Below are 27,848 nucleotides of genomic sequence, written 5' to 3'. Positions count from 1 at the left end.
AAGCCTTCGCAGCGCAATCCACTTATAATTTTCATACTCAAGAAACAATAAATATACTGAAAACAATGTAAAACATAACCACGATTATGATTTCACGATTAGCAATGCAAATTCATACGAATTGTGGACGAAATGAAGACACGAAATAAAACAAAAGGGAATATTAGAGAAAACAATTACTTGACTCCTAAATAACCTAATTATAATATAAACAAAAATATTTGGAGAAAAACAAACAACAAGGATCCCGTTTTGGAACTTGACGTCAATCTGACCTGTTACGTAATTTTTACATAATAGAATTGAAACCCAGACCAAACGATATGTTAATGACTTCAAGATCAATATTTAGTATTATGACACCAAACAAACAACAAATCTCAGTTTATAGGTTGTTCGCTTATGTCTAGGTACGCAAACCCCTTATATGATCAGTTTGCGGCAAAATTGAATCTCGAATTAAAACCTCAAGTAAACGATATCAACATAAGCTCAAATTTAATATATGATGCAATCGTACCCCCAGTAGATAGAATATGAAGTTTCAATTGATTCCAAGGTGGTATGGTTATGGTTCACTAAGAGTTGTGTTTTTGCGGCAGAATTGAATCATCCTTTAAATTTCGTATAATCTCTCTCTTTCTTTTTTATATGTCACTGCTATGATTAGAGACAACAATAAGATAAAATATAACACTTTTTTTTTCATAGATGATGCAGACACAAGGAAAAAGAGGATGAACGACACAAACACTGAAAAACTTAAAGGAACACTAAAAAAACCGAAAATATATGACCTTATTTCGGAGCCTAGCTCTGATACCAATTGATGCGAACCTCGTGATCACGCAACCCACAATCAGGATTGAGATCTCACCCCGGAAAGCCAAAATAGATCTAATAGGACTGTGACATAATGGAAACCTCCCCAAGACACCAGGAAGCCAGTTAATCTTCGATAAGTCAAATTCAGTTCGTTCAAGAATTGAAGAAGGCAAGAATCACTCTCATACATTAAAACTGAAAAATTCAAAAGTAATATTCATCAATGGCTACCGAAATTTAGGTTACATGTGTTTAAATAATTCTTAAAAATTAATTATAATGGATCTACCATTGTGGGTTGAACTGACCCACATACGAAACTGATACAAAAATCCTAAACTGAAAGGCCCATAATCTGATCCAAACAAGCCTTGGATCCTAACTGAAAACAAGGTATTAATTAAGCCCAAGCAAGCCTTGGACTACAACTAACAAAAATAAAAATAAAAATAAAGCCCATAATATTAAATCCATGTTTTGCCATGAGAAGAAGAGAAGGAAATAAAATAGTATAGAACTGATTCAAGGCTCATTTATAGTGTTCCATGTAGCCCATTAATTCTAGAAATAAATGGAAAAGGTAGCCACCCATATTGTTTCCAAGTTGTAGTAGGATTTTTTTGTTTCCTTTGCTGTCCTCACCTCATGGCACAAATAAAGTTGGATTAGGCCCCTCTTGCACATGAAGAAGATGTACCGGGGCTTCCTCTTGATGCTCCAATGGACCCTTAAAATCTCACTTGGTCGAAACCTTTAAAACCAATGCATTCAATGCCTCTTTCAATGCATTTGTCTTGGACCGAGTCATTGGACCATTTGGAACGTATAACGGGTCCTTGGTAGTGATTCTGGGCTAGTCCACATCAGGCTCGATTTAGGAGAAGAGCTCAGCCCTCATGAGCTCAGCATTGGGAAATAACTAAATGTCTTAGGAGAAGAGCCAACTCTTATTAGCTCAACTTAGGAGAAGAGCCTAACCCCTATAGTCTTAGCTTAGAGAAAGAGCTCAGCCCCCATAGGATCAGCTACATATCATATTCTCCCTACACCCTTAAGTGTATAGAAGTCTTCTAAGGGCCTGCTATATTTCCATCGACATTAATGTTGTGTAATGGATAATGTATAAAAAGTACCTACCATATTTTCATCAACATTAACGTTGTGTAAGGGATAATGTATAAAAATCTCCCTAGAGTTTACCATATTTTCATTGCATTAATGTTTGTGTAAAGGATATGTATCCCTTATTAATGCATGTATTAGTGACCAGTGTTATTAAACTCGAACTGGCCCGGCGGGTCGACTCAGTGGCTAGACCGGGCCGGGTAAGACAAAAGACCAGCCAATGCAACAACTCGGCAAAACCCGCTCGACCCGGCGGGTCGACTCATGACCGGGGCGACTTAGGTGAACCCCGACAAGACCCAATTTTTTTTTCAAATGTGGTCTTTCTCCTATACCCCTCTTTTTTCAAATATTTTTAGTTGGTTATTAACACTTTTTAAAGTTTACTATATAAATACTAGAAAAATATTTTATTTTTTCAATGCGAGATTTGAAACCCTGTACTATATATACTCTATGTTCCCAAGAAAAAAGTTATGTTTTTTCAATGTGGGATAAAAAAATTTTAGTTTAAATACTTCAACTTAAAAGGATAATATAATATCTTTTCAATGTGAGATAAATTATTTTTTAAAATATTGTTTTAAACTTCATTATTTACAACATGTATAGCCTATAGGATTGTTTTTTAATTTTTTCATATAAAATATTAAAACTTTAAATATTTTATTTTTATTTTTTTGGGTTGACCCATGAAACTCGGGACCCGATTCTTTGGCTAGGTCAACCCCCGGATCGGGTTTGATAACTATGTCAGGGACATTTTCTCTCATTAAAATTATCAGGGCAAAGTTTCTAAAATAAAGAGATTAACTGATTATCCAACACATAAATCTTACTTCTAAGCTACTTAGATTTTTTGAGACATCATCAATTTGTATTTAGAAGTGAGATTTCTTATAGTTAAACTATACATTTATTGAAATTTCTAGACAAATAACAAAGATTTTAGTTTTTAATTACTTGCAACTATTAATAAAAGCTCAATAGTTATTTATAAAACATTCTTTCTCTTTCTTCTTATAAATTATCCAACTAAGTTTTTTATTAAATTAAAGTGCCTTGTATTGTAGTCAAATTGACTATTAATGACTTTACATTAGTCATAAAATTATATTTGATTTAAACTCTATCAAATATTAGTAGCTGACACAAATAATACTTTAAAAAGATGATAATCATCATGTTACCTAGATATTATATTCAGTATGAAATACAATTTTATACACATTCAATATAAATTCTTCCAACACAATTTCATATTTTACTTTGATATAAAATATGTTTCCTCAACATAAATCAGTGACAAACTAACACATCTGCAGTGAGTTATGTGTACATTTCACGTAAATATTATTAATTCAAGTCCTGTCATTAGTTTAAATATTGGCCAAATTTGTTAATTGTTGTATAGATGGAAGACAGAGATGAAACCATTTTTTTTCCTCTTAGCAGAAAATATCATCCTCTCTTAATTTGGTTATTCCAATTTTTTTCTCATTTTAACTCGATGAACCAGGTTCGATTACGAGGCTTTACTTCTTAGGACCTTAATCGTTTTGCTTGGATATGAGAAAACCTCCTTCGGCTGCTTTTTTCGTGAAAAATTATTGTAAGCTCAGGAAATTTTAATTTGTTTGTGATAATATTTCAACCGACATTAATATCCTCTTTATCTTTAAAAAGTCTCGAGTGCAAGTATCTGTCTCTAAAAAATTCTCGTGGCTAAACCTTGTTTTTGCAATAAGAAATTAATGACAAATTTAACTTGAAAAACAAGAAGCACAATTAATGTTGGCAACATACGCTAATATCGAAATATGCAGGCATGGCAATGTTTATTGCTGTCCACGTAGGAGAATATCGTTATCCATGCTTTAATTTCTACCATCTAAGTTGTCTTCTGGCATCGTGTACTGGTCACCTTTTTTTTTTTTTTTTTTTGCATCCTGCGCAGTTTGCAGTTCAAGATATCAAGTAATAAATTTGTGCTACCACACATGATTATTCAATAAGCAGAGGGAGAAATCATCGATTATTCAAAATATTGGTTATTCTATATTTGTTTTTACATTTTAAAAGTGTTTTTAACAAAATTTTAATTTTTTTTTGTGCTTTCAAATCGTTTTGACACGATGATATGAAAAATGATTTTTTAAAAATAAAAAAATATTATTTTGATGCATTTTTGAGGAAATTTTTTTTTTAAAAGCAATTACAACCACACTCCTAAACACTATTTTAGTCATTTACAGGTTCCACCACAAAAAAGTTTGACAAAAAATTCAATATTGATATAGTTAAAGAACCTTTTCAACAAAAAAACTTAAGCTTTTTGATGAGGTTCTAGAAATAGTTTTATATTACTATCTAAAATATTTCCTCAAGTAAAAGCTCTTTGAATTTGTAATTCTTGATATTTGAGCAAGCAAAATAATTGTTTTTGGTATTTTTAAAATGTAGCTCAAGTTCTCATGTATTTCATAATTAGTTATTAAATCCAAAAATACATGAAATTATATCAACAAAACTAACTTTCATGGATTTTTGTATTTAAAGATGGTAAATCATGCCTTGTATTTTTGTTTATTATTTATGCAAATATGATTTTTTTAGAGACTTTGTCATATGCAATTTAAAATAAAATTATATTTTTGAAAGAAAGATTTTTAGTTGTTTTTTATCGAAGAAAGTGATTTACTTAATACCGAAAAAACATCTCGCATCTAGGTCACAATTCTAAATATTAAATATGGTGAACTCAAAATTATTGGCAAAATGATCTTCCAAAAAATTTAAAAATTTATTTAATTTAGACTAAGGCCATGTTTTGTAAAACACAAAGTGCATTTTAAAATCAAACTATTTTAATAAGGATATTATTATCTAAAGATAAATTATTGTGCATAAACTCAAGACGAAGCAAAAATAAAAATCCACAAGAATTTTGTAAATTCATGACTTTGTTTAAATTTTATGTTAATCCAAATAAATCAAAACCAACCCAAACATAATTCATGAATCATTATTTAATGCTCAAATCAATAGAAACTGAACCATAAATCATAAAACAACATTTAACATTCATTTCACAATGGCAACTCTAAGAAAATAAACTCAAAATCCACCACATAATTATTAAATAAAAAAACACGCATCAATTCAAATCAAATAATGTCCTAACAGTCCAAAATTATACACAATAATAAATATTTTGTCCTAAGATTTTACAACATTATAGCAATTTATCCAAAAATATTTTGTGTTTATGAATTGATCTTCTAAGATGTTTAGTGTGTCTAGGAATTAACTAAAATCGAGCAAAATGGACTGCTGGAACAGTGGTGGCGAGTATACCATGCGCCTCCAACACTGTCGGCCCATGAATTCATGCATAGCTGCTGCTGGAGGAGGGTGTTCTGGAGGAGGGTGTTTCCCTCTTCACCTTTGGACGGTGAGGCAAAAGGATGTCTGAAGGGGGAGATCTACTTGATTAAAGGTTTGATCTTCCTCTCTTCTTTTCTGTGAGTCATCATTGCTACTAGCACCAAAGGAGGGTGGAGAAGATGATGAACAAGGGTTATTTTGCAAAGAAGTAGTTTTTTTTTATGGAGGAGTTGGCGGTTCTGTTATGGAAGAGGGTGCTAGCTACTGTGCAATCATTGGTGTTGACCATGGAAGGCGTTTCTAGCAATAATGGCCATCGATTGGTGTTGATGGCAGTGTCAATGAAGATGCGGGGTTTTCGGTTGGAAGGCTGGTCATGGATGGTTATGTTGGGTTGCCCACGATGAACAAGAAATCAGGGTTGCTAGTGGCTGAAAAAAAAATTATACGTGTGATAGTCAAAGTGGCAGTGGGTATGAGGGAAAACATGTGTCCCAATCGGGTTTATTGGTTCGGAGACGTGTATGCAGGTTCAAGAAAAAGAGGTTGATGGTCACTACTGGTGCAGGTCTTTGGCTATACTAGTAGAGGGCACGACAGCTTCTGTGGTGATTCTTGGTGGATAAATGAGAGGTTGTTGGGTTGGCTATGCTAGTGTCTAGTTCAGTGGTTAAGATTGGAGATGGCATCGTTGCAGTTGGTTTTAGTTTTGGGGAAGGCAGTGGTGTTTATAAAAGTTGTACCATGGAGGCCTTTTCTTTCGGCTGAAAATGGAGTTGTAGTTTTGTTAGTTGTTATTGGCAAGCTTGGTTATCTTTTCTTTCGGTTTTAAATGGTTAGAGGCTTCGGGTTGTTGATGGGCTCAAAATTAAAATGGTCGTGGGTCTTTCTCCTATAGGGGTGATATTGTGTAGGCTATTTTTAATTGAGTTGTAGTTTTGTTAGACAATTGGCAAGCTTGGTTATTTCAAGTGAAAAGATAAACGCTTTTTGATTTTTTTACATTTGAAATGGTGGGATGTGTTCTGGAACGTGAGAGAGACAAACTTTTCTTTTCTTTTCTTTTTTCAACGTGTGTGTATAGGTAAGTAGAGAAATATGTGGGAGAGAGGGACTGATCAGGGTTTGGGCAGCTACATTTGGGTCCCTTTCTTTTGTTTTATAGCTAGCGGCTAGTTATAATAAAGATGGGTGTAGGGTTTACTAGTGTGTGGGAGAGAATGTGAGGTATAATGGTTTTTTTGGCTTTTGTTCTTCTTCGTTTTGGGCAATGCTCTCCTCCTTTGTGTATGAGACTCATCACTATTATAGGCAAAATAATTTGTCTTTTTCCTCCCAATTGCTTCGCCTCCAACCAAACTTTGTGACCAAGCAACCAAAAATCACTTTGGTATCTCATTTTATTTCTGCACTTTGGTCTCCTTATCCAAATTTTTTTGTTTTTGAATTTTTTTTTAAAAAGCAACGTTATTGTCAACTTGATGAGAAATATTTATCAATGATTTTGAAATGAGTACATGAAAAATTGAATGCGTCAAAAGTAAATTTTTGAATTTTTAATTTTTTTGAAAAGACACTAAAAATGCCAACAACATCATAAATATGTCAATATATTTTTTGGATTTTTTTGAAAAAGTAAGAAAAAATAGATAAAAAATCGGGTTATGACAGTGACAAACAACAATCAAATCCATTTTTTTTCCTACTTTAAATAAGCTTTCATATCATTTTTGCCTTAAAAATCTGGAATATTCATCTTAATATTGTCCAAACTCTATTTAAACCATCCTAAAACCCATGCTTCTTATCTACCTTTCCATGGATGAATTGCCCAAGTGGCTGAACTACCTTTTAGGCTTTTGGTTTCAATGTATGATGTGGACCAACCCATAAACACCAGCAAGGACCCATTACATGTTTCATATGGTCCAATGACTCAATCCAAGACAAAGACATTGAAAAAGACATTGAATGCATTGGTTTTGAAGGTTTCAACCAAGTCAGAATTGAAAGGTCCATTGGAGTATTAAGAGGAAGTCGTAGTACATCTTATCCATGTGCAAGAGGGCTCCAATACAACCTTATTTGGGCCATGAGATGAGGACAACAAAGGAAACAAAAGAATCCTACTACAACTTGGAAACAACATGGGTGGCTACCTTTTCCTTTTGTTTTTAGGATTAATGGGCTGCATGGATGGTTATAAATAAGCCTTGAATCAGGTCTCTAATATTTTACTTCTTTCTCTTCTTCTTATGGTAGAACATAGATTTAATATTAGGAGCTTTATTTTATTTTGTTAGCTACATCCCAAGGCTTGTTTGGGCTTAATTAATACTTTGTTTTCAGCTAGGATCCAAGGCTTGTTTGGATCAAGTTATAGGCTTTTCAGTATAGGGTTTTAGATCAGTTTTCAGTTGACCTCACATAAGTCCACATAAGGGGTCCATTAGGGTTCATTTTTCAAGAACTATTTAAACTCATGTAACTAAAATTTCATCAGCCTTTGATGAATATTACTTCTAAATTTTTCAGTTTTAACATGTGAGAGTGATTCTTACATTCTTCAGTTCTTGAACGAACTGAATATGACATATCAAAAATTAACTGGCATCGTGGCATCATTCTACTCATTCCAATAGTGTTGGTGTCTTGGAGTAAGTTTCCATTGTGTCACACTCTTATCATATCTATTTCGGCTTTTCGGGATCAGATCTCAATTTTGATTGTGGGTTGCGTGACCATGTGATCACGAGTTTCACATCAGTTGGTATCAAAACTAAAGGATGAGATAGTTTGGTTGGATTCGCCAAATCACAGATTCTCGGTCAAAGTAGCTTGGGAACAACTAAGAAGTCATCGTCAGATGGTTGAATGGCATGACATTGTGTGGTTCAAGAATGCTGTTCCAAGACATTCATTTCTTCTATGGATGGTTGTCCAACAGAAACTCACAACTCAAGATAAACTTCATCGGTTTGGTATACATGGTCCCAATAGATGCTCACTCTGTCTCCGCAACAATGAGGATCACAACCACTTGTTCTTTGAATGCTCCTATACTAAAGCGATCTGGTGGGATGTTTGTGACAGATGCGACATTCCAAGAATGACAAAAGGCTGGGATGAATGGATTCGATGGGCCACTGTCTCTTGGCATGGCAAGAGTTTCGTCAATTTTTCTCGTAAACTGAGTTTTGCAGCTACAGTGTATCATGTATGGCAAGAACAGAATGCAAGGATCTTTGTTGGACTGTCTAGAACTTCGAATTTGGTCTTTAATCAAATTGAATGTATCATTCGTGATAAGCTTGATTTGATGAGGAATGTCGTACCAACAAATGAAAACAAAAGGATCCAACGAGCTTGGAGGGTGAATACCATAGATTCTTAATTTGTTAGTTAGCTGGTTGTATTGGTTTCCCTCACGAATCTAGTGAGGTTTCAGTTTTATGGTCGGTGGCTAGCCTGTAGCCATCTGTTGTTTTATGTTTCTGTTATCATTGTAAATCTGGGGTATGCCCCTTATAATGTTTGTATCTTCTTCTTTTAATACATACGTCAACTTACCAAAAAAAAAAGGTATCAAAACTAGACTCCAAAACAAGGTCATATCCTTATGTTATTTTTGTTTTTTTAGTGTTCCTTTAAGTTTTTCAGTGTTTGCGTCCATCTTCTTGTTCTTTGTGTTTGCTGTCTAAGCAAAAAAAAGGGTTATATTTTATCTTGTTACTGTCTCTAATCATATCAGTATATTTAAAGAGAGAGAGAGAGAGAGAGAGATTAGTCGAAATTTGGAGGATGATTCAATTTTTGTCGTAGAAACACAATTCTTGGTGAACCATAAGCAAACCAACTCATAATCAATTGAATCTTCATGTTCAGTCTATTACGGGCAAGATCGCTTCATATGTAAAATTTGGGCTTATTCTGATATCGTTTTCTTGAGGTTTTAATTCGAGGTTCAATTTTGCCGTAGAAAACACTACTCTTAGTGAACCATAAGCAAACCACCTGAGAATCAATTGAAACTTCATATTCTATGTATAAGGGATGATATCACACCATTAAATTTGAGCTTATTTTGATATCGGCTTCTGGAGGTTTTAATTGGAGGTTCAATTATGCCGCAAACTGATTATACAAGGGGTTTGGGTACCTAGACATAAGATAACAACCTATAAACATATTTTTATTGTTTTAGTAGTATTATAATACTAAATATTGAGTTTAAGGTTATTTTGAGATCGTTTTGTCTGGGTTTCAATTCTGTTACGTAAAAATTGCATAACATGTTAGATTCGCGTCAAGTTTCAAAACGTGTGAATCTTACCATTTGGTTATGTCCAAATCTTTTTGTTTTTATTATATTTGGGTTATCTAGGAGTCAAGTAATTATTTTCGCTAATATCTGCTTCTGTTTTATGTCGTGTCTTCGTTTCGTCAACAATTCGTACGAATTTGCATTGCTACTCGCGAAAACGAAATCGTAGTTTTATTTTGCTTTGTTTTCAGTATATTTATTGATTCTTGAGTCTGAAAATTATAATTAGAGTGTGATTCGGGCTATTGACTTCAATTTGTTGATTTCAGTTCCTAAAGAACCTAAAGAAAGCAAGTTGTGAGGTGAAAGACGTCGTGAGCCTATTAGAGTGAAAACCTTGATTTTTTTGTGTGATACACGAGAGGTGTAAGGATATATTTTGTGCTGTTAATCAAATTTTGCATATTCAAAGAATGTCTGAACACAATGAATCAGTGACACAAAACATTGACGTAGCTTTCCAATTTGCTAGCCATAGGCCAGCAACTCGAGCTGTTGTCTAGGATGTACAAGGATCTGATTTTGGAGTTTGTAGACAAAAACGCAGATACGGGTGAAGATGACTATGATTTTGCATCTGCTGGCCAAGGAATCAATTCTGGACCGAATAAGGGGAAAATGAAGATATGGATAGGGACTTGGACTCCATTAAATCGAAAATTCCTAACTTTCAAGGTAAAAACGATCTCAAGGCTTATTTGGAGTGGGAGAAAAAGGTAGATTGGATTTTTTATTGCCATAACTATTTGAACAGAAGAAGTTGAAATTGGTGATAATTGAGTTTACGGAGTATTCATTGACTTGGTGGGATCAGATTGTAATCAGTAGGAGGAGGAATGAGGAGTGACCCGTTTAGACTTAGGGGGAGATGAAAGTCTTAATGTGGAGATGATTTGTGCCAAACCACTATTACAGATACTTATATATAAAGCTTCAAGGTCTGAATCAAGGTTATAAGACATTAGATGAATATCACAAAGAGATGGAGATGACAATGATTTGGGCCAATGTTGTTGAGGATAGAGAAGCCACGATAGCTAAATTTCTTAATGGGTTGAATCGGGACATTGCTAATGTTGTTGAGCTACAACACTATGTGGAGCTAGAGGACATCGTTCACATGACTACGAAGGTGGAGAGACAACTTAGGAAGGGACATGTACAACCAGCGTTTAATTCGGGTTCTTCATCATCTTGGAAGCCGAATTTAAAAAGAGAGGGTATTGTCCGGATGAGGTCCTTTGTTCCTTCTAGAACTGAACCACCAAAGGCTAAAGTTGGTGTCCCTACTGGTGCCAACGGTAAATCTGAAACTCAACCTAAATGTACTTGTGATGTTAAATGTTTTAGATGTTAGGGACATGGACAATATGCTTCAGAGTGTCCAAACAAGAGGCTCATGATGATTAGAGATAATGATGATATTGAATCTGAAAGTGACAGATCTGATTATGAAGGCATGCCACCATTGGAGGATAGTGATAGGGATGAGTTAATCATGCAAACCTCGTGATCACATGGTCACGCAACCCACAATCAAGATTGAGATTTGATCCCAGAATGTCGAAATAGATCTGATAGGAGTATGACACAATGGAAACCTGCCCCAAGGCACCAACACTATTGGAATGAGTAGAATGACATCACAAAGCCAGTTAATCTTTAATAAGTCAGATTCAATTCGTTCAAGAACTAAAGAATGCAAGAATCACTCTCACACGTTAAAACAGAAAAATTCAAAAGTAATATTCATCAAAGGCCCCCGAAAGTTTGGTTACATGAGTTTAAATAATTCTTCAAAAATTAACCCTAATGGATTACTCTTGTGGGCTGAAATGACCCACATGTAAAACTGAACCAAAAACCCTACACTGAAAAGCTCATAACCTGATCCAAACAAGCATTGGATCCTACTTCAAAACAAAGTTTTAAATAAGCCCATAACCTGATCCAAACAAGCATTGGATCCTAACTCAAAACAATGTTTTTAAATAAGCCCAAACATGAAAGAAAATAATAAAAATAACTAATCTGTCATTAAATTGCACCAACCCTTCTTTCCTTGTGTAGCTAGGATGAATAAAGAATCCTTATAAGAAAAGGGTTCTAAAACATTAATGAATTCTTGCCACTTGGAAATTATATTGCAGATCATTAAAGATCCTTGTGGAATTAGAAAATTTCCAAAACAAGCTGCCACATCCTTACATTGGGAAAAACAACTCAAAATAACAATAGAACCTTCAAATTATATATATATATATATATATATATATATATATATATATATATATATATATATATATATAATCTAAAAGTGTCTGAAACTAATAAAAAAAAACAATGATGCAAAAACTACCTGTTTTTATAATTTTTCAAGAAAACCTAAGTAAACCTAAAATATCCCAAATCAAGACTTTTTTGTTTTTCAGATTTAAAGCAAATGGTCAAACTTTATGTTTCTTTGAATCCAGATTTGTGGCAAATCCTAAAAATTTATTTTCTTGCAGTTTTCTTTGTTCTTCTTTTTCTATAAGACTTTATTTAATTAAGATCATAAATATTTTTTATTAACTTGATGTTGTAACTAGTTTTTAGAAAAGACAAAGAACTCGACAATAATGGAGTATGCAAAAACATAAAAGTAAAAGATATGTAGATTTAGAGCCTTACTTTGATACCAACTGATGCGAATCTCGTAGATATAAAGATCTAGAAACCCATAGTCAAATCAACTCTTCCTAAGAAAGCTAAGATCAGATTTGAAATTGAACTCGATACAACGATAACCTATACCGAGATACCAAGACAATAAGTAACTGAATCCCCACCCAATTCCTATAAAGAGACATGAACAGGAAGTACAAAAGACATAATGAAACTTGGTTAATTCTCTAATAAGTCAGAGTAGTTCAATGAAGAACCACAAAGTATGAACAAAATCTCACATGCACAATAATAATTATTGAAATCAAAGTTTGGTCCCTAAAAAAACCTAAATACAAGCTAAATAACCTTATTCATAATAGGTAAAAAATCTTAAATAATGCTAGAAAAATAATAAAAAAGTTCTAAATAAAATAAAAAAAGAACCCTAAATAAACTACGAAACTAATATAATTCTCACACAATATCTTCTGGACCTTCTTGCAAGGCCTTCTCTATGTTTGATTGCTCTAAAATATTAACCCAATACAAAACAAGATTGTTGAAAATATCTGATACATCTTCAGCCTGATCCAATAATCAAATACAACATTATACTATTAGAGTAAAACTATGCAGTAAGAAAATAAGCCCAAAATCGCCTCTAACACCGAAATTAATTAGCCCACCATTGCGAAATAATTAGGCTCATGTTGTAGATGGATCATGCCCTTTTTGCACATAAATTAATTTTACTAAGGTCTAATCTTCACTTGTTGAAGTTGTAGCCTTTTTGAAACTTACCTTGGCCTAATTACTTTAAATAAGCTCATTGAATGCATCTTTAAGCTTCTTTACCCTTGATCTTGTAATAGATCTTATGATGTAGTCTTGATCGTATCACATATATCAAAAGATTGACACACCCTGAGATATCAAGTTTGTTAATATAAAACATAATGGTAATTATACAAAAAAAAAAAGGCAAAAATATGGTTATAATGATTGGCTAGTAATCATGAATCCATGCAATTGATAAAGGTCATCCCTCTAGCTATAAAGAGTCCGAAAAAACTCACAATCCGAGGTAATTGAATTAGCCTCCATTAGATATGATACAAGATGGCTCTTCATCTCTTGATTCCATATATCAATAAAGAATTGCACTTGGACAAAATCATAGTATACCCATATAGTCCATAACACTTCTACCTTTCCTAATGTTTTGTCTCTACCATCTTATGATGGATACGTTGATGTTTTTATATCTCCCACACAACCCCTTAGTTATCCATTTTAAAAGCTTAATGGTATGATTAGATAGTCATAACTAGTTTGTTCAAACTCCAATCAACCAATAGTTGCTCCTTCAAAAAGTACATCAATTTATTAGAATTTTAAACCTATATAATGTTAATTCAAGGGCTATGTTGTACTACACATAAAATGAGATCTTAAAAATAAAAAATATATATAGAAAATAGAGTTGTCACCTAGTTCTTTAAAGAGACTTAGAATTCTAAAATACACATTGATTCTATAGATCCAAATAACATGTTGTTTATGCTTAAGAGAAGATAAAAATATTCTTACCACTTCTTTTCAAAGAAAAAAGTTACCTTAACTATGTGTTTTTTTCTAATTCATTTTACACAACCCATTTATTGTCCAATTTATTTTATGAGCTTCACAAGCGGTTTATTATTAATGAATGTTCGTCAAGATAGCATCGGGTCTTAAGTCAGTAGTCTTATAACTCGACAATTATTTTTTATTTGTATTTTCTTGACTTTTTTTTATTATTATATTTTTAAAAATAAAAATAAAAAGTTGAATAGAATACAACACTCATCCCTCATTGGTCCCTACTTAGAAAAGACTCATGGACTTGTTATTGACCTCATTTTTAGTTTAAAAATGCTACACTATGTTTATAACGAATCCTAAAATTAGGAGACATATCGACCTAACCACTAAAATCCAAATTTAACCAAAATCCAATGCAAATTTAATGAAAACTCGTCATTGAATTATTAATCTCGTTTTAAGGTTTAAAAAACATTAGGCCTACTTTGATTCCTAAACTATGAGACACGTTGACCTAACCGTTAAAAACCAAGTTTAATTAAAAAATAATGTTACCTTGATGAAAACTCATGGCCCACATTGGCACCTAAAACTAGGAGACATGTTGACCAAACTATTAGAAAACTAAGTTTAAATAAAACATGACGGTAACTCGATGAAAACTCATCATTTCATTAGAAAAGCATAAAAGAAAATCAATTTTTTCAAAATAGTATAAGCTACTGTTCACATTGTAAAATTTAGTGGGTTGTGTATGTAGGTTGGTCTTATATTTATTATGGGTGAGAGAAAAAATTGAAAAACTGAAAAATCTGAAAAAAAAAATAACTGAAAAAACCGAACCATGAAAAAAAATCGATTAGAATTTTTAAAAACCCAACCGGTTCGGTTCGGTTTCGGTTTATAAGCCTGAAACCAAAACAACCGAACTGAACCCAAACCCAAAAAAAACCGAGCCTAACCGGAAACAAATCGAGCTAAACCGAACCGAATTGAAACCAGTCAGTTTGAACTGGTTTTTATTCTAAAATAAACGAACCGAACCAAAACCGGTTGGTTTGAACTGATTTCAATTATTTAAAAAAAACCGGTGTGGTTATTTTTTTTTATAAAAACCTAACCGAAAATGATCACCCCTAATATTTATCTATGTGGATTTGCATTGTTTCGTTCACATTTTTAGGAACAAAATTAAACAGAAAGTCATAGTGTGTGTGTGTGTGTGTGGTGTTCGCAAACAACATCAACATTACTTTTTAGTCATAATTAGATAGATGGCTCACGCGTTGTTGTGGGCCGATTCACAAACAATGTAAATCGTTATAGTAATGGCAGTTAAAAGTTAGATTTATGAACACTGTGCCAGACCCAAGCAAACTTGGGTTTAACAACCATGCCAGGCCCACATAAAATTTATTGAATATATATATATATATATATATATATATATATATATATATATATATATATATATATATATATAAACAATGCAAGGCTGCAGTTATTAAAAATCTAATAAAAAATAATATTAAAAAAAATTAATCTATATAAAATTAAGAAAAAACCACAGATGAATCATACTTACCTCTCTGCAAACTAAACACACTTAATATCATTTAAAAATAAGCACAATCTAATTAAAACATAAACAAAAAAATTCATTTGAAAAAATATACACAAATAATGCATTTAGACGTGGTTGACGCCAAGTCCAAAAATTTTGGGTCTAGCAACCGTGCCAAACCTAAGCAAACTTGGGTATAACAATCATGTCAGATCCATGTTGGCTGGGTCTGGTAATTTTGGCATATCCTCCTGGATGGCAGACCCCACCTTCGTTGAAAGTTCATATAGTTTTTAATTTTACTTTTCAAATCAAATTTATGGTTTTATTGAATAAAAATAATATTTTAATGAAAAAAATAACAACAACAACAATAATAATAATGAGGAGATCTCGATAAGTTATGTCTCTACAAATAAAAGATGGAACCGTAATAAAATAATTATCAACAATATCTTTTCATTTAATATATCGTTTGATATCATTAATGAAAATGAGGATGTTGAGCCTAAATCTATCAAAACATATCGACACATAAATGATTGACTAAAATGGAAAGAAGCAATCCAGATAGAATTAATTTCACTTGCAAAACATGAAGTTTTTGGACTTGTAGTCCAGACACCTGAAGGTGTAAAGCCAACTGGATACAAATAGGTATTTGTGCGAAAACAAAATGAGAAAAATGAAATCATAAGATATAAAGCACAACTTGTGGCACAAGGGTTTTCGCAAAGACCTGACATTGATTATTATGAAACATATGCTCCTGTAATAGATGCAATTACATTTCGGTATCTCATTAGCCTAGCAACTCATGAAAAGCTAGATATGTGTCTAATGGATGTAGTCGTAGCCAATTTATATGGGTCAATTGATAATGATGTTTATATGAAAATCTCTGAAGGATTTAAAATGTCTGAAGCATATAATTCAAATCCCCAAAAGGTTTACTCAATCAAGTTACAAAGGTTCTTATATGGGTTAAAGCAATCAGGATGCATGTGGTATAATCGTCTTAAAGAATATTTATTGAGAGAAGGGTATAATAATGATCTTATATGCCCATGTGTTTTTATAAAAAAGTTAGAATATGATTTTGTTATTATTGTTGTGTATGTTGATGATTTAAATATTATTGAAACTCATGAAGAGATACCAAAGATAGTAAATTATTTAATGAAAGAGTTTGAGATGAAAGATCTAGGGAATTTTTTTTTATCTCAGCTTGCAGATTGAGCATTTAGCAGATGGAATTCTCATTCATCAGTTAACTTAAATGGAGAAGGTCTTTAAAAGATTTTATATGAATAAAGCACATCTATTGAGTACACCGATGGTTATTCGACCACTTAATGTGAAAAAAGACCCTTTAAGACCTCATGAGGATAACGAAGAATTACTTAGTCCTGAAGTACCATAACCTCAGTGCAATTGGTGTGCTAATGTATATTGCTAATAATACGCGACTTGATATAGCATTCTATGTGAACTTGCTAGCAAGATATAGTTCTTCTCCTACCTAGAGACATTGGAATGGAATTAAACACATTTTTTCTTATCTACGAGGAAATAAGGATATGGGCTTATTTTATTCAAATAATGTTGATATGATCCAAGAAAGGTCAAATTCTTATTCTGACGTAAAATGTGCAACTATCCAGTTTACGGCAACAATCACAATTCTCAATCCGACCGTTGGATCGAGTGAAATTTTATGTGAAGTCTCCTGACATGTTGTCCTACCTCGGGTTAAAATTTCAGGTCAATCGGAGTTGGAAAAGGCATTGAAACACGGGTCAACAGAGGCTGTATGAATTTTATTATTTACTTCTTTTTGACTTGTGGACTTCCTATTTGGCTAGGATTCTTTTTCTAAAAGGATGTGGCAGCTTATTTTGGGAATCTCTTATTTCGACAAAGATCTTTAATGGGCTGCAGCATAGTTTCCAAGTGTGGCAAGGATTCATAAATGTTTAAGAATCCTTTTCTTACAAGGATTCCATATTCATCATGGCTACAAAAAGAAAAGAAGATTTTAGAATTAATTCTACCTTCAGATTGGATATCGCTTGCTTTGGGTTTCAAATTCGGGTCCAATCAGGTCTGATTCATAACGTTTTTGTGTCAGTATATCAAACCTTATCATAAATTGCTCAAACTTTACATTCTGTCTATTGGGGTTGATATCGCACTATATCTGAAATTTTAACTCAATTGGACATCATTTACTTTAGGTTCCAGATTCGGACTTAACTCGTCGTAAACTAGTCTGTTTTGCGTCAACTTTTGAAATTCGCTTTCTTTCAGTTGTTTTCGTTTCTTGCAGTTTATTTTCATCATATCCAACATATTTGGGTTTTGTTTCATCATTTTGCATATATTTTTTTCTGTTTTTATTCGAGTCTTCAGTTTCGTTCATATTTTGAATAGACTCGCTTGCTACTCGCGAGACTATCATCCCAATTTTGTTTTGCTTGTTTTCTGATTTTTATGGCTTCTTGAGTCATATATATATATATATATATATATATATATATATATATATATATATATATATATATAACTAGGGTTGGTTTTATTTGGTGTTGGTTTCAGTTTCATAAGAACCGCAAGAAGGTGAGACGAGAGGTGTGAGTGTGTGAGGATATTAAGAGTGTTTGACCGAAACACGAGCGATATGAGGATTTTTTTACCACTAACCAATTTTTGCAGGTACTATCATGTCAGATCAAAACAAGACACCACCCCCTCTCGATGTAGAACTTAAATTCCAAATGCAAGCCATGACGAAGATGATAGCAAGAATGAATTCTATGATGGTGAACGTGTGTGACAGACTTGAGAAGGTGGGAAAATAGGGTAAGGTGGCTGGAACATGGACCCAAAACGCGAGGAAGGTTGGGCTTGAATCGAAATCAAACAATGGCAGTGGGGCTGAAAGGACAATGTGGGCTGATTATGAGGATTTTAAGGAGGGCGTTGATGATAATGGTGATGGTGGTTTTAAGGATTGAGATCATAGGCCATTGATAATGGTGATGGTGGTTTTAAGGATTGAGATCATAGGCCATCGAGAAGGTATTCGGCAGCCTAGAAACCGAAGGGATTTCATGTACTTTGATGAGGTGTCATGGCAAAAGGAAAAGAGGATTCAAAAGGAGAGGTGGTGTCAAAGGGAGAGAAATAAAGAGATTAGTGTTCTAAAAAAGAATCCAATAGTCTATCTCGTATTCTAGGGGAGATGAAGCAAGAACTTGATGTGTTAACGGTAACAGTCAATGCGTAGCAAGCTTCAGAAAGAGAGGAGAAAAAAAATAGAACAACTGCTACTTTCATCCAAAGTTGTTGGCGACGATTATTGGCAAGAAAAGAACTCCAAAAGCATCAAAAAGAGGCTAAGGAATTGTCCATTCAACTTGTTGGTGATTCGAGGACGAATCATCTTGAAGAGAGAGGGAATGATACGATCCAGGAAAGGTCAAATTCGGATTCTGATGTAAAATGTGCAACTATCCAGTTTTACGGCAACAATCACAATTCTCAATCCGACCGTTGGATCGAGCTGAAATTTATGTGAAGTCTCCTAACATGTTGTCCTACCTTGGGTTAAACTTTCAGGTCAATCGGAGTTCAGGAAGGCATCGAAACACGGGTCAACAGAGGCTGTACGAATTTTGTTATTTATTTCCTTTTGACTTGTAGACTTTCTATTTGGCTAGGATTCTTTTCCTAAAAGAATGTGGCATCTTATTCTGGGAATCTCCTATTTCTACAAAGATCTTTAATTGGCTGCAACATAGTTTCCAAGTGTGGCAAGGATTCATAAATGTTTAAGAATCCTTTTCCTACAAGGATTCCATGTTCATCCTGGCTACAAAAAGGAAAGAAGATTTCAGAATTAATTCTACCTTCAGATTTGATTTTCCTAGCTTATATGGGACTTCTAAAGGGCAAGAAATATGATCCTAATATATTTAGGATATTAAATTCAGATTTATTATTATTTTCTTCTTAGCTTAGGGTTTATTTATATTATTTGGGTTTAATTGTAAGTGGGCATCATATAAGTCCACATAAGAGGTCTATTAGGGTTTATTTTAGTTTAGAGTCACTATAAATAAGGGCACAACCAGACATGTAAGGTTAGACAATTCAGATTAATAAAAACTTCTTGTTTGCTGCACTTTGTATGTGTGTGTTGGTGAGATAATCTCCCTTCCATGGTTCTCTAAAGAACTGAAAAACAACTTATTGAAGAAGAACATCTGTCTTCGTGGCGTCATCCTTATACTTCTCGTTCGCGAATCAATATTCGGTGGGTGAGGGTTTTCCGTTTCCAATAGTGCTGGTGCCTAGGTACAAGTTATGTTTGTGTCACACTCCTATCAAACCTGATTTACTTGGCTTTCCGGGAATTGGTGTCTTTGTGTGTGGGTTGCGTGACCATGTGATCACGAGGTTCGCATCAAATGTTAATCATGAATTAGTTGAGTATGCTGATGCAAGATTTTTATATGATCCATATAAAGGTCAATCTCAAACAAGTTATCTCTTTACGTGTGGTAATATTGATATATCATGGAGATCTACAAAGCAAACATTAGTTGTCACTTTATCTAATCATGATGAAATACTTGCAATCCATGAAGCCAATCGTGAGTGTGTGTGGTTGAGATCAATGACTCAACATATTCGTGGAACATATGGTTTATCCTCTTGATGCGAACCTCGTGATCATGTGGTCACGCAAACCACAATCATGATTGAGATCTGATCCCGGAAAGCCGAAATAGGTCTGATAGGAGTGTGACACAATGAAAACCTGCCCCAAGGCACCAACACTATTGGATTGAGTAGAATGACGCCACGAAGCCAGTTAATCTTCGATATGAGGTCCACTCAAAACTGACCCAAAACCCTAAACCGAAAAGCCCATAACTTAATCCAAACAAGCCTTGGACCCTAACTGAAAACAAAGTATTAATTAAGCCCAAACAAGCCTTGGGCTGTAGCTAACAAAATAAAATAAAGCCCCTAATATTAAATCCATGTTCTGCCATGAGAAGAAGAGAAGGAAGTAAAATATTACAGAACTGATTCAAGGCTTATAGCCTTCCATGCAGCCCCTTAATCCTAGAAACAAAAAGGAAAAGGTAGCCACCCATGTTGTTTCCAAGTTGTAGTAGGATTCTTTTGTTTCCTTTGTTGTTCACACCTCATGGCCCAAATAAGGTTGTATTGGACCCCTCTTGCACATGGATAAGATGTACTAGGACTCTTGATACTCTAATGGAGTATCTTCTTCTTTTAATACATACGTCAACTTACCAAAAAAAAAAAGATACTCTAATGGACCTTTCAATTCTGACTTGGTTGAAACATTCAAAACCAATGCATTCAATGCCTCTTTCAATGCTTTTGTCTTGGACCGAGTCATTGAACCATTTGGAACATATAATGGGTCCTTGCTGGTAGGTATTTCTGGGCTGGTCCACATCATCCCCTCTCTCCTTGATAGGATTCGACCTCGAATCAAAATCTGTGTCAAACAACATAAGATCAGCAACATTAAAGGTAGCACTAACACCATACTCACCTGGAAGTCAATTTTGTATGCATTGTCATTGATTCTCTCTAAAACCTGAAATGGACCATCACCACGAGACTGTAATTTTGATTTTCTTTGGTTAGGAAATTGTTCCTTACGCATGTGCACCCAAACCCAATCACCGGGTTGGAAAACAACCAGTTTACATCCTTTATTTGCTTTAGAAGCGTAAAGTCTGTTCTTTTTCAATATTTGCAATCGAACTCCCTCATGGAGTTGTCTCACCATCTTTGCCTTCTTTTCACCATCTAAACTTACCCTTTCTTCAAAAGGCAAAGGAATTAAGTCCATAGGAGTTAGTGGATTAAAACCATAAACAATTTCAAAAGGAGAAAAACTAGTGGTTGAATGCAGAATTCTATTATAAGCAAACTCAACAAAAGGCAAACATTCTTCCCAACTTTTTAAATTCTTTTGAATTATAGCACGCAAAAGTTGGGATAATGTTCTATTCACGACCTCAGTTTGTCCCTCTGTTTAAGGATGACATGTTGTCGAAAATAAGAGTTTAGTTCCCAACTTTCCCCATAAGGTCTTCTAAAAGTAGCTAAGGAACTTAACATCACAATCTAACACTATACTCTTAGGAATGCCATGCAAATGTACAATCTCCCTAAAGAACAAGTCTACGATATGAGATGCATCATCTGTTTTATTGCATGCAATGAAATGCGCCATTTTAGAAAACCTATCAACCACAACAAAAATAGAGTCTCTACCTTTCTTTGACCTAGGTAAGCCTAAAACAAAGTCCATAGAGATATCTACCCAAGGTTCAGTAGGCACAGGTAATGGTGTATATAGTCCATGCGGTTGTAATCTAGATTTTATCTTTTTACAAGCAATGCACTGTTCACAAATTCGTTACACATCTTTTTTCATTTTTGGCCAATAGAAATGCTTATGCAATACATCCAAGGTTTTTGCAACACCTAAGTGACCCATTAAACCACCCCCATGTGCTTCACGAACAAGCAATTCACGCAAAGAACTAGCAAGAACACACAATCTATTCTCTTTGAACAAATAACCATCCATCAAATAAAACTTACCAAAAGCCGAATGTCCACATGCATTATAAATCTCGGCAAACTCAGAATCATTATCATACAATTCCTTCACATATTCAAAGCCTAACAATCTAGTATTCATGGTGTGTAAAAGAGCATACCTGCGCGAAAGTGCATCAGCTACGATGTTCTCTTTACCTTGCTTATACTTGATTACTTAAGGAAAAGTTTCAATGAATTCAACCCATTTTGCATGCCTCCTATTCAACTTACCTTGTCATTTCAGATGTTTCAAGGACTCATGATCCGAATGGATTACGAACTCTTTTGGCCACAAGTAATGTTGTCATGTCTCAAGTGCTGTTACCAATGCATAGAGTTCTTTGTCGTAAGTGGGATAGTTCAAGGTCACTACGTAATAGGTCTCTGGTCTTGCATCAAAACAACACTATTCCCATTCTAGACGCATCACATTCTATTTCAAATGCTTTTGTAAAGTCAGGTAAAGCCAAAACAGGTGCAGAACATAATTTCTCTTTCAAAAGAACAAAAGCCAATTCTTGTTCCTCCCCCCATTTAAACTCAACTGATTTTTTAACAACTTCATTCAAGGGTGCAACAATTGTACTGAAATCTTTCACAAAACGCCTGTAAAAACTAGCTAACCCATGAAAACTCCTTACCTCATTTACCGATTTGGGTGTAGGCCAATCCTGGATGGCCTTAACTTTCTCCTCATCCATCTTGATACCCTGTCTAGTTACAACATAGCCAAGAAACACAATTTTCTCCATTTAAAAGGCACACTTTTTAAGATTAGCATATAGTTTCTCACTACGCAACACACTAAGTACATTATGCAAATGATCAAGATGCTCAGTTAAGTTCTTACAATAGATCAAAATGTCATTAAAATACACAACCACAAACTTACCTATGAATGCACGCAACACATGATTCATTAAACGCATAAACATACTAGGTGCATTTGTAAGTCCAAACAGTATTACTAACCATTCATACAAACCATGTTTAGTCTAAAATGGTGTTTTCCACTCATCACCTTCTTTCATCCTAATTTGATGGTACCCACTTTTTAAGTCAATTTTAGAGAAAATATAGGATCCATGTAACTCATCTAACATGTCAACAAGCCTAGGAATGGGGTGTCTATACTTTACCCTTATGTTGTTGATGGCTTGGCAATCAACACACATCCTCCATGTTCCATCCTTCTTAGGCACAAGTAGCACGGGTACAGCACACGGGCTCATACTCTCACGAATGTAGCCCTTTTCCATCAGCTCATCAACTTGCCTTTGAAGCTCCTTCGTCTCCTTGGGATTGCTTCTATAGGCTGGTCGGTTAGGATTTGAAGCTCCGGGTACGAAATCAATCTGATGCTCTATCCCCCCTCAATGGTGGTAATCCGCTAGGAGTATCGTCGGGGAACACATCATCAAACTCCTGCAACAAAGAAATAGCAACACTAGGCACAATATGATCAAGATCATTAGTATTAAAGTAAGCCTCTTTGTACCCAAGTAAAATCATTGGCTTGTTATTGAAAAATGCAGATCTGACCTCACCTTCTCTAGCATAAAAATTGGGTTGTTTCTGTAGTTTTTCCGCACAATTTTCATCACCCTTCCTGACTTTATTCACTCCTCTTGTCTTACCTCCACTCTCGGCCAGATTTGGGTGTTTTTGAGTTGTGGTCGAATGGTTTGATTTGTTTGGAGTGTTGGCCGAATATTTATTTGTGTTTGGATGGGTGGCCAAATAGGTTGTAGTGGTTTGGGTTCTAGCTGAATATGATGGTCTTCTCTCCCCTTGTTCCTCGCCATTATCTCTAATCATCATGATTATCTTGTTTGGACACTCTGAAGCATAATGTCCATGTCCCTGACACTTGAAACATTTAACATCACGGGTACGTTTAGGTTGAGTTTCAGATTTACCTTTGGCATCAGTAGGGACATCAACTTTTAGCCTTTGGTGGTTCAGTTCTAGAAGGAATAAAGGATCTCGACCGAACAATACCCTCTCTCTTTAGATTCGGCTTCCAAGATGATGAAGAACCCGAATTAAACGCTGGCCGAGCATGTCCCTTCCGAAGTTGTCTCTCCACCTTCGTAGCCATGTGAACCATGTCCTCTAGCTCCGCATAATGCTGTAGTTCAACCACATTGGCAATGTCCCGATTCAACCCATTAAGAAATCTAGCCATGGTGGCTTCTCTATCCGCAACATTGGTCGTTCTTTCTAGGCTGGTCCACATCACTTCTAGTAGTAGAACTCCAACCATACTGTATGAAGACAATACTGCATTGATAGCTCAATTAAAGGGAGGATATATCAAAGGAGATAGGACAAATCACATCTCACCAAAATTCTTCTTCATACATGATCTTGAAAAGTGTGGTGATATTGATGTTCAACAAATTTGCTCAAAAGATAATCTAGCAGATTTATTCACTAAAGTATTACCAACTTCAACATTTGAAGGATTGCAATGCAATATTGGAATGAGACGACTTAAAGACATGAGATGATATATTCATGCGGGGGAGTTAATACGCACTGCACTTTTTTTTCCTTGGCCTAGGTTTTATCCCATTGAGTTTTCCTGACAAGGTTTTTAATAAGGCAGTTTTCAATGTGTATGGCTGTACAATAGACATCCAAGGGGGAGTGTAATAAAATCATGCATTGTATGTGGATGTCTAGATGCCTTCCTACACCCCTTCTTTATTATATTCATTCATCATCATCAAGTTCATTTGAATCTCTCCAAGTTCATTTGAATCTACATCTTTTTATGACCTTTGACCTTACAAATATTTATGTACATATGCCTATAAATAGGAGCATTGTTGAGAGAATAGTATACACATATATAACTATAAATTCATATGAAATAAAAGTGTTCTCTCTTCATCCCTTTAATCTCCATTGTTCTTATATATTCTATTTACTCTTTATTAATTATGTTGTTTTATTATTGTTTGCTTCTTGAAACATAGTTTTATAACATGTTATCGGCACGGATAAAACACGAATTGCTCCGCGCTTTCATCTTGATGTAGGCAATCATATTTGGGAAGAAGTAGAAGCACAAATTTCTCTTTGCTTTCGTCTTGAAGCAAATAATCATATTTGGTTTGTTGATAAGAAGTGGAAGAAAATGTGGATTCACATCATGCTATAAATAAGCCTAATATCAGTTGTGGAGATATATGTTTAGCAGATAGTGCAACAACACATATCATTCTCAAGCATAAACAATATTTTTCAACTATGAGAATGATGAAAGCAAAAGTGAATACAATATCAGGTTCAACAGACTTGATTGAAGGCTCCAGAAGAGCGAAATATAATGTTTCCTAATGGAACAAAATTTATTATTGATAATGCTTTTTTCTCTACTAAATCAAGGAAAAATCTACTAGGTTTCAAAGATATATAACTTAACGGGTACCATATTGAGACTAACAATGACAATGGTATAGAATATCTTTACATCGTATCAAATGTCTCTACTAGAAAACAAATATTGGAAAAATTACCCGTTTTTATCTTCAGATTTGTAGTACACAAGTATTAGTACATTCAAAGTCAATGCAATAATGAACTAGAAGTTCAATATACCAAATAATTTTATTATTTGGTATGACTGGTTGGGCCATCCTAGTTAGTAATGTTGCGAAGAATTATCGAGAATTCACATGGTCATCCATTAAAGAACCATAAGATTCTTCAATTTAAGAAATTCTCGTGTGTTGCTTGTTCTCAAGGAAAATTGGTCATTACACCATCACCAGCTAAATTGGGACTAAATCCCTAAGATAGAAAGGAACATATTGAAGGTGATATTTGTGAGCCCATTCGCCCACCATGTTGACCATTTAGATATTTTATGGTTTTGGTTGATGCATCTACAAGATGGTCACAATTGTGTTTATTATCAACTCACAACCTAGCATTTGCGAGATTACTTGCTAAAATTATTAGATTACGAGTAAAATTTTCAAATTATATAATCAAGCCTATTCGTCTTGACAATGCTGGTGAATTCACATCCAAAGCATTTAATGATTATTGCATGTCATTTGGAATAAACATTGAACATTATGTTGCCCATGTTCATACTTAGAATGGTCTTGTTGAATCACTTATTAAACGCCTCTAGTTAATTGCAAGACCATTACTCATGAGAACAAAACTTCTTGTCTCTACTTGGGGGCACGTTGTTTTACATGTAGCAATCCTTATACGCATCAGGCCAACAACATTTTCCATCTAAGAATATTTGGTTGTGCAGTATATGTTCCAATTTATCCGCCACAATGTACAAAGATGGGTCCTAAAAAGAGGCTAAGAATATATATTGGGTTTGAGTCCCCATCAATAATTAAATATCTTAAGCCCTTAACAAGTGATTCATTTACGGCATAATTTTCAGATTGTCATTTTGATGAGACTATGTTTCCAACATTAGTGGGAAAAATTAAACAATTGGATAAAGATAATACATTGAATGCATTGTCATTATTGAATTTTGATCCTCGTACAAAACAATGTGAACAAGAAGTTCAAAAGATACTTCGTTTGCAAGACATTGCAAATCAGCTACCGAATGCATTCACAGACTCAAAACGAGTAACCAAATCTCATATACCACTTGTAAATGCTTCAGCCCGGATTGAAGTCCTAGTAGGATAATCCACTAAAATTATAGCAAATGAGTCTATGGAATGCCAGAAGCGTGGTAGACCAACTGGTTCAAAAGATAAAAATCCTCGGAAAATAAAAAGAGCAAATAATAAAATTGGCATTATTGAGAAAGAAAATATTCATGAGGAGATAAACATAATTGATCATAAAACCTCATAAGAGGTTCAGGTACCTGAAAACAGTAAAAATGAGGAGATCTCGATAAGTTATGTTTCTACAAATAAAAGATGGAATTGAAATAAAATAATTATTGAGAATATCTTTTCATATAATATATCGCTTGATCATTAATGAAAATGAGGATCTTGAGCCTAAATATATCGAAAAATGTCGACACATAAATGATTGGTCAAAATGGAAAGAAGCAATCTATACATAATTAAATTCACTTGCAAAACATGAAGTTTTTGGACTTGTAGTCCAGACATCTGAAGGTGTAAAGCCAACTAGATATAAATGGATATTTGTGCGAAAACAAAATGAGAAAAACAAAATCGTAAGATATAAAGCACGACTTGTGGCATAGGGGTTTTCACAAAGACCTAGCAATGATTATGATGAAACATATTCTTCCATAATAGGTACAATTATATTTCGGTATCTCATTAGCCTAGCAACTCATTAAAAGCTAGATATGTGTCTGATGGATGTAGTCACAACCTATTTATATGGGTCAATTGATAATGATGTTTATATGAAAATCCCCGAAGGATTTAAAATGCCTGAAGCATATAATTCAAATCTCTAAAAGGTTTACTCAATCAAGTTACAAATGTCCTTATATGGGTTAAAGCATTCAGGATGCTAGTGGTATAATCATCTTAATGAATATTTATTGAGAGAAAAGTATAATAATGATCCTATATGCCCATATGTATTTATAAAGAAGTTAGAATCTGATTTTGTTATTATTGGTATGTATGTTGATGATTTAGGTCGCGGGGTGTGAGCATCGCGACGTCGTCTAGCGACGGCGGAGGCTCTTGTTGTGCCTCCTGTGTGAGGTGTGGTGTATTGGGAAGAGTTTTTGGA

Source organism: Populus trichocarpa, chromosome 12 (assembly GCF_000002775.5).
Source record: "Populus trichocarpa isolate Nisqually-1 chromosome 12, P.trichocarpa_v4.1, whole genome shotgun sequence".
Taxonomy (NCBI): Eukaryota; Viridiplantae; Streptophyta; class Magnoliopsida; order Malpighiales; family Salicaceae; genus Populus; species Populus trichocarpa.
The sequence above is the reverse complement of the archived record's forward strand: the minus strand, read 5'-3'. Positions refer to the sequence as shown.